The sequence below is a fragment of the Solanum pennellii genome, chromosome 5 (assembly GCF_001406875.1).
Source record: "Solanum pennellii chromosome 5, SPENNV200".
Lineage (NCBI taxonomy): Eukaryota > Viridiplantae > Streptophyta > Magnoliopsida > Solanales > Solanaceae > Solanum > Solanum pennellii.
The window spans coordinates 29391547-29407169 of NC_028641.1; the positions used below are offsets into that span (position 1 = coordinate 29391547).

A 15623-nucleotide genomic window follows, 5' to 3' on the forward strand; every position below is an offset into this window, starting at 1 on the left:
GAAGATCTTTTGGAAAGACTTCTGGAAACTCATTAACTACTGGAACTGACTTAATACTTGGGGTTTCAGAGATAGAATCCTTAACCCGAACTAGATGATAGAGATAAGCCTTGGAGATCATCTTTCTGGCCTTGAGGTAAGAAATGAATCGACCCATATGCCCTAAGCTACTATCCTTCCATTCTAAGATTGGTTCGACTGGAAACTAAAAACGAACAATCATAGTTCTACAATCGACTGAGGCATAACATGAGTGTAACCAATCCATTCCTATAATGACATCGAAGTCTACCATTTCTAACTCTACTAGATCTGCTGAGGTGAATTTCCGAGAGACTATGACATGTCAATTTCTGTATGCCCGTCTAGCTATCACTAGGTCACCGACTGGAGTAGAGACTGAGAAAGGTTGTGAGAGAGTTTCTGGAGTGACATTGAATTGGACTGCTATGTAAGGAGTTACAAAATAAAGAGTAGCCCCTGAATCTAAAAATGCATAAACATCAAGGTCAAAGACTCGTAACGTACCAATGACTACATCAAGAGAACCTTCCTGATCCTGGCACGCCTAAAGAGTACAACCTATTCTGGCGCTGACTTTCACCTATACCAGATGATTTACCCTACTGAGTTGGGTGACTTGCTGGTGCTGCTGAATTTGTGGACGAAGATTTTCCATTACCCCCTCATTGACCCTGTCTAGAAAGACAATCCCTCAACCTGTGACCAGACTGACCACACCCAAAACACCCTTCCTTTCCTTCAAGGCACTAGCCTAGATGGTTTTTACCACACTTAGGGCAAGTAGGGTAAGTCTTGGTGCCTGAAACACTTCCCTGAGACTTAGATCTTGGTTCTCTACCCTTTTAGTCATACCTGTTTTTGGAGAATGGAATACTAGCTGATGAAAGGGCTGGAGCTGAAAACTTTTGCTGACTCTGCGAGCAATTTCCACCACCCGATTTATGCTGAGAATAGTCATAGTTCCTAGTCCTAGCATTTTTATTCTCCTCACCCTGTTCCCTAAGCTTATCACCCTCAACCTGCTGAGCATGAGTCATAAGCCTAGAGATGTTCATATCTCCTAGTAACATAGCATTTATGCACTCAGTTTTAACCAAATGTGACACTCCATACAAGAACTTATTCATCTGAGTCGTACACTTAGCAACCATGTGAGAAGCATACATTTAGAGTTGGTTAAACATCAGCTCGTACTCTTGGACTATCATGTTACCCCGCCTCAAGTTCATGAATATCTGAGCCTTTGCCTCTCTCGATTCTATTGGGAAAAACCTGTCGAGAAAACTCTCACTAAAGAAATCCCAAGTGATTGGAGCTGCATTTGAACCCCTATTCTCCTTCCACTGAGTGTACCACATATGAGCAACATCCTTCAACTGGTATGATGCTAACTCAACCCGATCATTCCAAGTGACTTGCATTACCTCAATGATCTTCTTCATCTCATCCAAGAAATTCTAAGGATCCTCATCAGTCTGTGATCCTAAGAACTCAGGCTGATTCATCCTGACCAAGTCAGGGACCCTTGTTGCAACCGATCCACCATTTTCATTCACATGAGCATGAACCCAACTGTTCTGGCTGGTCATAATCTGAGCCAACATCTGTATGGTATTCCTGAACTCAAACATTTGAGACTTCTTGATTTGGGACTGGAGGAGCTGCATTTGCATTCCTGGCATTCGCATTCCTAGCGTTAGCTCTACGAGGAGGCATGATCTGAAATGTAGAACATAAAGTTAGAATGAAATAAGATAATACCTTACACACGATAAGAGTAACAAGAAAGTGAAGTTTTTCAAAAACACTTCATAGCCTCCCTCTCATTATATATGGTGAACTTTATACCTATGAGAAGGACTCTACCTAGTGCGGCTTTTCAGACATCCTAGGACTCGTAAACCTAGTGCTCTGATACCAAGTTTGTCACGACCTAAGACTACCCCCGAGACGTGGACACGGGACCTAGGACCACAAGTGATCCCAAGCTAACCCTGCTGGCATGATCATAAACATACTAATGATAATAAACTGATGCGAAAGCTAAATCATATTTTATAATGAAAGGATGGGGAATAACCATATGCTAAAACTGATATAATATGAATACTGATGAGTTTAATACAATGAAATTACTAATCCAACACTAAGCTGAAACTAACAATATCTAAAATAAGCCTCTAACTGACTAGAAATACTGGGACAAGCCCCAGCTAAATCTACCAAAACTGAAACTAAATGACTAAAACGCTGAAATGAAACTCATGACTGTCGTCCTCGGAGAATGAGGACTCACCATTTAATTTGCTGAACTGGAGATCGGGAAATTGATCTATGCGTGATCTAAATGCTGAGAACCTGAACCTACATCACGAGAAGATATAGCACACATATGCGTTAGTACTTAAAAGGTACTGAGCATGTAGGATAGAATAAAGCTCAAACAAAACATAACTGAACAATCACAAAATCAAGTATACTAATCTAAACATCATATAGAGAATTCTAAGCTAATTGAATGCAATGACCAATTTATAACATGCTGAAACTGAATACTGAGTATACTGAGAAAAGGTCAATGCTAGAGAGTGTAACTGAACCGTGCAAGCTACTAATAACCGATAATAACACCACATATGCTAAATGTGGAGTCCGATGTATACACCCCATCGAGAGGACCCAATATACCTTGCCAGAGGTATAAAGGCATGCTGACGTAATTACTAAATTGTTTAAACAAAGTGGGAAAAGACAAAAAGACCACTGGGTTGATTTTTATCAGACGAAATGACGGCCCAGACAGACGGTCCGTCGTTTGATCGACAGTCTGTTGTTCGGTCCGCAGGTTGGGCCTATTCGACAGGCCTTTACTAAAGCGGGCATAACTTTTTACTCGGATGTCCAATTTTAGCAAGGTCGGTGGCTATGGAAAGCTAATTCATTTAATAATCTGTGGGAAGATCATGGGGCACATAATTTATTTTGTGCTAAGATTTATGGCGATTTGAAGTTCACCCAACTGCATTTCCCCTTTAACTGTCTTCTAGTTCTCATCTACGGTCAGACCTACGGACCGTGGGTCCACCTACGGACTGTGCTAGTCATCCGTGGCTCTTGTCAGAGAATGGGTGAATGGGGTGTTGATCGACGGTCACAGACTACAGGCCGTACGTCTGTCTGTCGATAATGACTTAACAATATTTTCCTGGGCTGAGATTTTGGGGGATTCTGACCCCATTGACGGATCTACAGGATGGACCGTGGGTCAGTATACGGTCTGTCGATGGACCCATTGATTGCACCTGCAGATTTTTCTAAAAAGCTGGTTTTTGGTCTGTTTTGGATACGGGGTGTTACAGATACTATCTAATAGAGTAGTTTTGATTGATGCGAATTAATAGCTAAGCCATAAATCGAATATGATTCTTAATATGAAGTAAAGGTAAGTTTAGTAGCTTATACACACGTAGCCGGACCAAGGTACAGGGTGAAGTTCTCTAAATCTCGGACTAAGGACTTAGAGATACCTAACTTATCACTTTCCATGCAAAACACTAGGGAAGATTGTTATAGCTAGGAATACGTTGTTATGAACCTATGGGGAACACATATACCCTAGTTGCTCCCACAACTTGATAAAAACTAAATCTTTATCCTGTTACTTGTTTTACTTAGAGATATTCAAGAATTTTATTTCACAACCCCCCCTAAGAACTTGACTAAATAGAAGTAATTGTACATTGAAGTTAAGTCTAAACCATTTTTTTTGTGGGATCGACCCCAACCTACTAGTTGGGTTGTTTACTTGATACGACCACTTATACTTATGAATAAAAATTCGAAGTAAGGGGAGTGGTATTACCTTTCAATCAATGAAGAACGGTGTGATTGTGTGATGCCACTATGATTTATGACCACAAAAAGCTCCCTTCCCTCATCGAACCCAGACACCGAACATGTGGGAATTAGATGGGAGAGGGTTTGGTAGAATGGAAGTTGAAAAGTTGGGGGAATGGGATATGAGTGGTTTAAGGAACTGAAAGAGTGATTTGAGGAGTGATTTCGGAGAGTTGGAAAGGGCAGAAACAATTTTGTTGTCTAAAAATGGATGTGAGCAATGAATTTGAATTGTGGGATTTTTAGATGAGGGAGTCCAGGTTGGGTCGGCAGGCTGATCTTTCGAATAACGAGACCTCGTTGATGGTCCGTGGATCGATTGACGGTCCGTCGATGGGAACCGTCAATCACTTTTTGACTTAGATAAGATTATATACGTACCTGGGATCTATGGACGACATTCATGGTCTGTCATTTGATTGACGAACCGTCGATAGGGACCGTAGATCACTTCACTAGACCATTTCCTGCAGATCTTGCCTTTAGCTCCTGCACATGTAATAACACGTAGGCCATTCTTTTTATATTTTCTAGACACTCTTTAGACACGGACCCTATACTAAATTTGGCCAACACTAACACCAAACATTAGCTACTAACCACTGTGTTACACGAAATCAAATAAACAAAGGAAAATTACTGGACAAGAATTATAACAACTATAGTTGGCTAGATTTTACACCTTAGGTTGCCTCCCGAAGTGTTTGATTTTAATGTCGCGGAGCGCTGTAGGCCTCTGATTACTCAGACTTCATCAAGATAATAGGCCTCAATCACTTTTTGTACACTTTCAATATTTCCCAGATAAAGCTTGATCCTTGCCCTTTCAGCTTGAGTTATGTTCCTTCACTATTCTCCAGCTCCACCGCTCCTTGTGGGAACACTTGCTTATGTAAAAATGCCTTGTACCACTTGGACTCAAGCTTGTCTGGAAATAAGAACAACCTAGAGTTAAATAGAAGCACAGATCTCCAACTAAAAAATCTCGCTTTTCAATCCTTTGATCATGGTACTTCTTCATATTCTTGTTCTACAAGGCTGCACTTTCATAGGCTTTTAGGAGAAACTCATCCAGAAAATTCAAATTAATCACCCTTTGAGTTGAAGCGGCGCCCCAATTCAAGTTAAGCTTCTTCATTTCCCACATGGCTTGATTGCTCTATCGGCAAGTGGAAAGAATTCTTATATACTAGTTAGTTGGTAAGAAGACATACTTATGAGAGTCTTCTAGGCAGTGCGGTAAGCCCATAGAGCATCATGAAGTTTCCTTGACCAATCCGTTCTATTGACATTGACAATCTTTTCCAAGATTAACTATATTTCTCTATTGGATACTTCAACTTGCCCATTAATCCATCAAAATAGGTATGGTGCACTAGACTGTGGATGGTAAGGAGTGGCTACATTATGGAGCCCACCATACTTGTCAAGCAATGTTTTAAACAACTTATTGCAAAAGTGAGAACCTTTATCGCTGATAATCGCCCTTGGGGTGCCAAATCTGGAGAAGAATGCGGTAGCGCTCTTTCCTTCATTGTTGAGAAGAACAGTTTCTTCTACCCACTTCGATATGTAATCCACTGCAACTAGAATATACTTCATACTGTATAAACTTATAAATGGATCCATAAAATCAATTTCCCCATACATCAAATCGATTACCATGATCGGGTTCATCGGGAGCTCTTGCCTCTTTGAAATCCAACCCTCTCTTTGGCAACGATCACAAGACTTGACGATTTCATGAGAGTCTTGGTGTATGGTTGGCCAATAGTATTCACATTGCAAAATCTTATGCGTAGTCTAAACACACAATGATGCCCACGAACAGGCGACATATCACACGGCTCAAGAACACTCAACATCATAACTTCTGACACACAATGATGAATAATCCCATCAGCACCAACTACGGTACAGGTATGGCTCATCCCAAAAGAACTTTTTAACATTGTGCATGAACTTCTTCCTTTGATAAGAAGACAAATCCATAGGTACCACATGTCTTGCCAAATAATTACAAGGTCGGCAAACCAAGGAATGAGGTCATAGGAAACAGTGATACGCTCAAATTATTCCTCCCTAAAGAAGTATAAGTGGTCGTATAAAGTAAAGAGCCCAACTATTAGGTTGGGTCGATCCCACGAGGAAAATGGTTTATACTAAACTTCAATGTACGATTACTTTTATTTAGTCAAGTCCTTTATGAAAACAGGTACTTAAAGGGGGTTTGTGAAATGAAAGTCTTGTGTTATCTTTAAGTAAAACAATTAACATGATAAAATCTTTAGTGGTTATCAAGTTTTTAGAGAAACTAGGTGTAAGTGTTCCCCATATATTCATAACGCCGTATCCCTAGCTATAACAATTATTCTCTAGTGTTTTGCATGCCAAATGATACGTTAGGTATATCTAAATCCTTGGTCCGCATTGATATACCGTGGTTTCACGATATTTTTAATGCTTTTCCCATAAGTTTAGTGTGTCCAAAAGCCTTTTTATATTAATTTTTATGTAAGTTTCTCTTTATTTGCAGGAAATCTGTCTAAAATATGAATGCGGAGGTTTTTGAGCAAGAAATGCAGAAATGTACCACCTACGGAGCTTGTGACAGTCCGTCGTGCCCGTGACGGTCTGTAGGTGGCATCGTAGTGCAGCTGCTGAAGGAATATAGGGAAGTCTGACCAAGTGTGGGGTTACGGAGTGCGTGACGCACCGTCGTAGCCATGACGGTCCATCCTGCTGGTTCGTCATGAAGATCAGAGAAGTAGTCCAGTACCCAAATTCCAAGAGTTCAAGTCTTATGGAACGGATACCCCCGACGGACCCTTGTGTTTGTGACGATCCGTCATACCTGCCCTCGAGGGTAATGAAGAGAGCAGCAGAAAAAATTGCAAGTATGGGACGACGGAGTCCAAGACGGCCCGCCGTGACCACGACGATCCGTCGCGAGGTCCGTCGATCCAGCCGCGTTTTGAGAGATTTCAAGCAAATAGAGTCCTTGTTTAATTAAGTTTTTGTTTTTTATAAATAGTTCGAAAAACCTCGTTTTTGGGGTTAGACTCTTGGTTATTTGAGCTTCTTTTTTGGATTAGACTTGGTGATTATTATTACACTTTTGGAGAATATTTAGTATTCAATTAATTTCAGTAATTGATTGTTGGTGATTTTTGTTGATTAATCAAGTGAACTTCTGGATTTTATTCTTTCTCATTAAAGTAAGTGCATGAATTCTTATATTACATATTTGAATATTGTGATTATAACTATGGGTAACTGAAATCCATAACTAGGGTTGTGGGAACCATAGGCGAATAATGAGGTAAAACCTAACTAAAATAACAATTGTAGAATAGTGTCTTGCATGTATTGATAATTATTTTGCTTAGAAGTCTTTTTAACGGATGGCAAACGTTAGAACTCGCCTTAATGCTACTTGCCGGACCAAGGAGGTAGATAATAGGAAAAGAATTATCAACATAGATTTAGTATATACTATCTAATAGGCTAGTATTGATTGGTACGAGGTAATAACTTAGTCAAATATCAAATATGATGCTTAATATGAGGTAAAGGTAAGGGTTAGTATAGCAACACACATAGACGGACCAAGGTGCGGAGTGAAATTTTCTTGATGCCGGACCAAGGATTTAGAAATACATAACTTATCACTTTGCATGCGACATACTAGAAAATAATTGTTATAGTTAGAATTATCAAGTTAGAAACCTGTGGGGAACACGTAAACCCTAGTTACATTTATTAATTGATTAAACTCCAACATTTGAAGCTGTTAATTGTCTCCATTAATTTAGATAGTTATTTTCATTATTTAGAAGTGAAAAACCCTTTTTTTTTGTCTTTGCTTTCCAAAGAATTAATTGACTAAATAGTAGTAATAATAGATTGAAGTTAAGTCTGAACTATTTTCCTCGTGGGAACGATCCCAACCTCATTAGTTGGGTTCTTTACTTGATACGACCGCTTTACTTCTTATTTGAGAAGTAATTTTGAGCGTGTCGAATTTTGGCGCCGCTGCCGGGGGATAGTAGCTTTTAGATTAACTTAAACTTATTACTATATTTTAGTCAATACTCTCTTGATTTTTCTTTGTTTTATTGTTTTTGACTTTTTGCAGAACCATCTTCCTTGTATTGCCAAATACACGGAGAGGAAGAAAACCATTGTTTCGTTACGATCACGAATTAGAGCGTACACTACGCAACATGAATCGAAACTTGGGAATTAATGATGATGATACAAACCAGAACATCCCAGCTCCGGTTGATGTTCATGGTCAGTTGTTACCCGATGCTCCGGGTGAGAACCAACAGAGGGGACAGAACCCCACTCCACATTCCCAAGAATACTACAGAGGTTATGACAATATAGCAGACTCAGATGGGCCACTTGTCTTGCCCCCTCTACCACCAGGCCACACCTTTGTGGCAACCTGTAGCCTGATGCAAATGCTCACTGCCAGAGGTTTGTTTTCAGGGCTACCTTCTGAGGATCCACATGCCCATATAGCTATGGTAAGGGCAGTGTGTAAAAACTGTGTAGGGAGGCCTGACTTGGACTTGGATGTAATAGGGCTAAGAGTGTTTCCTCTCTCACTGACGGGAGAGGCTGCTATTTGGTTCACTGAAGCTCCCTAAGAATCTATTAACATATTTACGAATCCCAATCCTAGAAATATAGCATCCCACTTTTCTTTACTACCCAGGACTTCGATACATTTAGAAATTAGGTAGAAGAATAAATTTTTTAGCATTAGGATTTCACACTTGTACAGGTCCCTTTCAATACTACAGATATCATCCCTATTAATCAGGTAAACCTAGGTTAACACTGCTTCAGACCATAAAGACATTTGAAGATTCATCTCAAAGGAAGGATAAAATGAACCTCATCCGTAGATGTTTTTAGATAAACAGTAGTAAGACGAGAGAAAGATTCCAAAAAAGTCACAAAATCATTATAACCCTCCAAACAAATAGGCAGGGGAGAGATCCTTACCAATACATTCTAGATCCAGCTTAAAAGACAAAGCAAAAAGCATCTCTTATATTTATACAAATACAGATATCGATTCCTGCTATAGATGACACTTCCAACCGGAACCAGGGACAAATGAACCGATTATTTTCACAGATCTGCAACAATAAAAAAGCTGATTTAAGATCGTTTATCCAGGAAAGGCAACATCTATGGAAAACCTTCAACTCGTGATTGAAATAAGAATAAAATAAGGTTTTTCTCACTACACGAGTAAGAAGGGACTAGCCGCCTACCTACTCAATATCTATCTCAAAATATATAAAAAGAGACAGATTTCGCCTGCCACCCTACCGAGCTAACCAGAATGGAGAGTCCGAACGAACGGAATACTTGGAGTGAGAACTAGAGTAGCCAAAGAACGTCAAGCAATATAAGGAGGGATCATTTTTTTGGAGTTTGCAGTTGAAACAATAAGGAACTTAGATGGAGAACGAAGAGAAGAAAGAAGTGAAGAATCACCAGTCATCTCCTTTGATGCACCCTATCTCTGCCTTTCTTTGTTTGTCTATTCTAATATGTTGTCCCAAAGCCTTCAATTTGCCTTCCCTGTAGGAATTCCTTTTTCATTCGTTCTTCTGTTGAATGTAGTCCTCTTGAGCTGAGCTCTCTTTGAGGGCGGATTACATGCACAATTTCTTTCATTTTTGCTCTAGCAGAAAGTGGGAGGTGCCTTACCTCACCAAAAAAGGGGGTTTACCCAGATCATCTCCTTAGCCCAGGTCTGTTGAGCCTCAATGAACTGCTACTATAGGGTAGCCGCTTGAACTCATAGCTGTGGTAACTGCGCCCTTCGCTCATTGACTATTCATTACCTGAATACTCAAATGAATAGCCATAGCTGCTAAGAACAAGAAATGATCACCTTTCATCCCTGATATGATAGTAGTATGCCGAGCCAAAGCTTCCAGGGTCTCATCCTAAGATGAGAGGTTCTTTTTCTCTTTTAGTCTTGATGGGAAAGTAGGATCTTCTTTCTATATTGATAAATAGAAGTATCCCAACCTGCGAGAGGTTCCCCACTCTTCTTTGATCCGTCTTAGGAAAGAGTGAAAGCCTCGACCCGGGCGGAAGTGTGATGTTTCTGGAAACTCGAGATCGTAAATGGATTCGATTACCATTCTGATCGCTTCTTTCATGATCCTTTCTATAGGTAGAACTACTGTGAGTGGTCTAAACTTCGACCCTTATTCTTTTCTTCATATTGTAAAGGGGAGCAAAGACCGTTTTTTGCTCCCTCTATTGATAGAAAAAGGGCACTCCTGCCGTCGTTTCAATGACTCATAGGGCTTCCCTCAGCGCAGTCTTTTTCGTTCTTGAGAATGGTCGCCACTTCTACCAGGACAGAAATAATTATCCCTGCCCGATGGGTCTACATCCATCCCTGAATGTCGTCGAGTACTGTTAACTCCCCGCCATTCTTGTAACTGTCATCTGTAATCCGCGAGGTGTGTCCGCACCCCCCTGAGTGGACGAGAAAGAAAGGATTTCTCAGAGCAACCCCCTAGGTTCCAGACCCAGGAGTCAACTTTCCCGTATGAGCATTCGGTACATGTATCAGTCCGTGGAAGAGTGAAAGGGTCACCACTACTGAGGATCCCCCTCTAATCTTAGATAGGTCGTCTGAGGGTTCGCCGCGGTTCATTGCTGTGCTTACACACAAGGCTACCTTTTTCCGAAAGCTCCACAGGACCACCTACCACTAGTCTTCGGCCGGAGGGGTTTATTACACAAAAAGGCAGGGGCGCAGGCTCCCGAAGAGAGAAGCCCAACGAATGTCAGAAGCAAAGCCCCGCACCTCATTAAGATCATATTGGAATACTCTCCCAAAAAAGAAAGAGCAGACCCCATTGAAGACGAGAGTGAGGTACAACAAGGCCATTTCTGTCCACCGCCCTTCTCACGGAGCCGTACGTGGACGCTACCGCCCATACAGATCCCAACCAGCAATCAGTTAGCCTTGCTCTACAAGGGATTGAAGTGTAGATGAATCGACATCAAATATAGGATTGTTGTTGTACACAATCTCCATTTTAGTAGTCCTAGCTATCCACTCCACTATGTGGTAGAGTGTTCATCCCAACCTCTTCGCAGGGGTACCTTCCCTTTTAATTGAGAAGGACTCGAAATTGACTCCCCTCGATCCAAGATCCGAAAGAAGGGTATGGAGTTTATCCAAGGAATGCTCTCCCGTGGCGGTACGCAGATTCTCGAGGGCCCGAGCTCCCCATCCCAGCCAATCCCCTGTTGGATCAAGGACCGCCATGATCCTTAGAATCTTGACCTTGACCTCGAATAGGTTTTTTGCCTCTATTTCGGCCAGGTACATGATCCCGATAGGGGGAGTATAGGAGTATTTTGCTAGGAGCCTCTGCTGGATAGACTGAACGGAATCCCCCCTATCACTTCATCCAGTTGATACGGATAGGGTACCACTCGTGGGGGATGATTCGATGGACCAGCTTCGTTCCCCCAGGGAGCTTGAATAGCAGGCGGCACATGTCTTGGTTCTAGTTCTAGATGATCCACCGAAATGTCCGTTTCCATAGATTTTCCCCATGATTCCAAGAGGACATCAATCCCAAAATGATCCTCTTAAAACTCAGCCCCACTTGCTTGCCCGGAAAAGCCCAGAAGAGGAAGTGATCCCCCGACACTAAAAACCAAAATCCCAGAGAGAAGTTGAGAACACAAAATCCCTAAATGGGATAGCAAATAGTTCCTTAGAAAAAAATATAAATAAAGAGATACTAAATAAAATAAGAATCAAAATAAATAGATTAATAAAATGGTATTTTCTCTTTGAACGAAAATCAAAAAATCTCAAAATAAGGATCAACCCCATTATCACTAAAAGGAACTACATGAGATACTTACCAGTTATTCGCATTGGCATTACTCTAACAGCGAAATGCCCCAAAAGGTTGCAATAAGAGAGAGAACGCCTCTAAAGAAAAAAGGTGACATAATAGGTCAGAATTTGTTCTCTCGCTCCTTGCTGTAGGAGCGGCACACCAAAAAAAAGCCCTTCCTCGGATTCGAACCGATAACTTTCTTAGCCTATTTATGAATGGCGAAGTGATCAACTTGCATGTGTTAAGCATACGACTGAAGTAGCATGATTAGACCTTCTTATCACTTTTTCGACTAGCTATAAACTTCAACGCCCCTTCTCTTTCTTAGATGCAGAAATAAGTAAGAAAGACTTTCTACCCTGCCTTTCTTTTCTTAAAAAATGGCGAATTACACCGAATTTTGCCTTCAACCAAGCCTTTCCGTTCCGAAATCGAGAAAGATCACTCTGAAAAGTAAGCCCTTTCTTATTATACGATATTTTCGCCATGGATGATAGAATTCTTCTTGGAAGCGAAGGCAGGAGCAAAGCCTATTGATTCACCAGTTTTCTAACCTACTTGTCGGCTACCCGCACTCTGTAACAAGAATAGGGCTCTGGACTTAAAACCACCCGCTTTTAGAATTCTGGAACGCGGCGCCTAAACTAGTCGGACTTGCTTGAATCGATAGGCTTATCGGGCTTCTCTGTCTATTCAATTGATTTTGTTGCAGACTCTTCCCGACGCCTATTTCTTCCCCCATTCAATTTTAACTTGGAACCAACTAAGGGACATTTTCTTATTACGCTACTACCCGGTCTCCAAGAAACTAAATCACAAAGACAGAGTAAACAACTTTGTTACCAGGAGAGTCAGTTAGTAGTTCTTGGGATAGATTCACCTCGTTTTTGAGAAGCGTCCCCAATCACCGTATAGATGATAAGTCACTGAAGGAATACTTCTATCGGGGACAGGATGATAATAATAAAACAGTGTTGGATACTATAGCGGGTGGTTCTTATGGGGAGTGTACTTATGCTGAGATTGCTGAAAAGTTAGAGAAAATCTCCCGGAACAATAAAGCTTGAAGTACTAGGATGTCAGATACTGGGAGAAACACCTTCACAGTGCAATCCATACACAACCCAGCCACAGATGAGATTTGTGAAGAGATGGCTCAGATGAGAATTGAGCTTGGGTTGGTATTAAAACATATCATTGGGGGTGCAGAAAAGATAAATGCAGTTAACTACTTGTCTAACCCACCACCACCAAATGATGAATGCTATTATGCGGAGCATTCCTATGCAGTAAATGAGCAGGCGGGGGGTTTCTGACCGAGTGCCCAAGGCTCAAATAAGGATAATTGGCGCCAAGGTCAAGGGAACCAAGATCAGATCTATGGTAACTATAACCGTGAGAGTCATTTTGTCCGAGATGGAAACTACAACCGCGACAACAACTTCAACAGGGTAACTATGTTAACAAAAATGATAGCAATGGGCCCTATTTCCCTCCTCAAAATCGTGAAGTTACTCATAGTGATGGTGGAGATAGTATGGAGCGAGTTGAGGATATGTTGCACAAAATGATGAGGAGGTTCGATGCTAATGATGAGCACATTAAAGAGTTAAGGAGTGATTTAGCGGGTATTGGGCAGAAAGTCAATACACATGCAATATCGATTAAGAAGATCGAGTTGCAAAAAGCCCAATTATCTGCGACTGTGAACACACGGCAACCGGGCACTCTTCCTAGCAACACTGTCCAAAATCCGAAAAATGATGCACACTGTATGGCAATCACTACTCGTGGTGGTAAGCAAACCATTGACCTACCTACACCGTTTAACGAGGAAACGGTGAGAAAGGATAATGATAAGGGGGCAGATGGTAGTGGTGAAGCAGAAGATAGAGCTAGAAAAGATTATGAAGTGCCTATTAATGTAATTCCCATGCCTAGAACACCACCCCCCTTTTCTCAGAGATTAGTGAAAAAGACCGAGGATGGTAAATATCGGCGTTTTATAACAATGTTGAAGAAGCTTTCTATCAATGTCACTTTGGTAGAATCTCTAGAACTAATGCCCGGTTATGCCAAATTTATGAAAGATTTGGTTACAAAGAAAAGATCAGTCACTTTCGAGGATGACGATAGAATGCAGCATTGTAGTGCTATTGCTACAAGATCTCTCGTACAAAAGAAAGAAGATCCTGGTGTGTTCACTCTTCTTTGTACAGTCGGTTCATTACATATTGCGAAAGCATTATGTGATCTGGGGGTAAGCATAAATCTCATGCGCCTCTCGATTTACAAGATGTTGGGATTGGGTGACCCAAAGCCCACTGCGATGCGGCTACTGATTGCCGATTGAACAGTGAAAAGGCCTATAGGGATACTCAACGATGTGCTAGTAAAAGTGGAAATCGTTCATATTTCTGAAAGATTTTGTTATTCTTGATTGTGAAGTCAATTTTGAAGTGCCTATTATTCTTGGGAGGCCATTCCTTGCTACGGGTAGAGCCTTAGTGGATATGGAAAAGGGGCACATGAAATTTTGGTTGAACAATGAAGAAGCGACCTTCAACATTTGTAGGTCCATGAGGCAGAGTGATGAGCTCCAATTGGTATCTGCTATATCCTACAAAGAAAAGATGAAGAAGGATAATGACCTAAAAGTGAAAAACAAGAGTTTAGGGTTGGGGATTTGGTGCTTTTAGACAGTTCTAGGCTGCGTTGGCTTCCGGGCAAGCTCAAGTCCAAATGGGCCCCCCTTACTTGATTACCTAATTATTTCCTCATGGAGTAGTTGAGTTAGAAACCAAGGAGGGAGTGCGGTTTAAGGTGAATGGAGAACAAATAAAATCTTATTTTGGGCATACTGAATCGGTAAATGGAGGGATCGAGGCATACCATCTTGATGAAGGCTGACTAATCAAGCGTCCTCAATCGTGCCGCGACATTAAATCAGACGCTTGTTGGGAGGCAACCAAATACTTATAGCTTTTCTTTCTAGTAATGGTAGCATTTTCTACTAATGGGTTTTAAATTTGCAGGCACATCACCAGGAAATTCTGCAGAAATCACTCTGCAGCAGTCACTGACCGACCGTCGCATGAATCTGTCGTGCCAGGTACGTCTTTCTGTTATTTTTAAAAACTAGTGCACACGCTACGGAACCAACGACGGACCGTCACAGTTGTGACAGACCGTTGATGGGGACTCGTCGCGTCATTAATGAAGCGTACCCGACCCGACCCGGCAGGGGTTTTTAAAAAATTCTTAACATTTAAAACCCCTAACCCCTTCATTTCACCCATTTCCTTCCCTCTTTATCCTATTTCCCTCCCTTTTCAACTTCCAATTTCCTACGTCTCTTTCTTTCAACCGATCATTTTCCCAAATTCCCCAATTTCTAAAATCCACGCTCTACTAGTCGGAGTCTGCTGCTGTGATTCTCTACTTGATCACAATTTACCTTCCTCGCTTGTTTTTACAAATTCTCAGGTATGTGTCTCTGATTTCTACCCATTTACATTGCATTTTTGTTTATCAATTAGTATTAGCCTATTTCTTATTGATGGGTTTATTCTTTAATACATACTTTGTCTGACCTAGGTTGAGAATCCTCAAAATTGCCTTGTTAAAACTCTAGAAATAGGTGCTTTAGCATTGCTAGTTTACTAGGTATTTGGGTTAGAAAAATGTAGGTTAAACCATTAACAATTCCATTTGGGTTATAGAGGATGCTTGTGGCATCCCCAGTTCTGTCACTGAATGACAGAACGAGGCCCCAATGATGGACCGTCG

General features: G+C 41.2%; 1 pseudogene; it reads left to right on the forward strand.

Moving 5' to 3' along the window:
* The first annotated feature begins 10390 nt into the window (after positions 1-10390).
* Positions 10391-10937, forward strand: LOC114077164 (annotated as a pseudogene).
* Positions 10938-15623: the final 4686 nt, after the last annotated feature.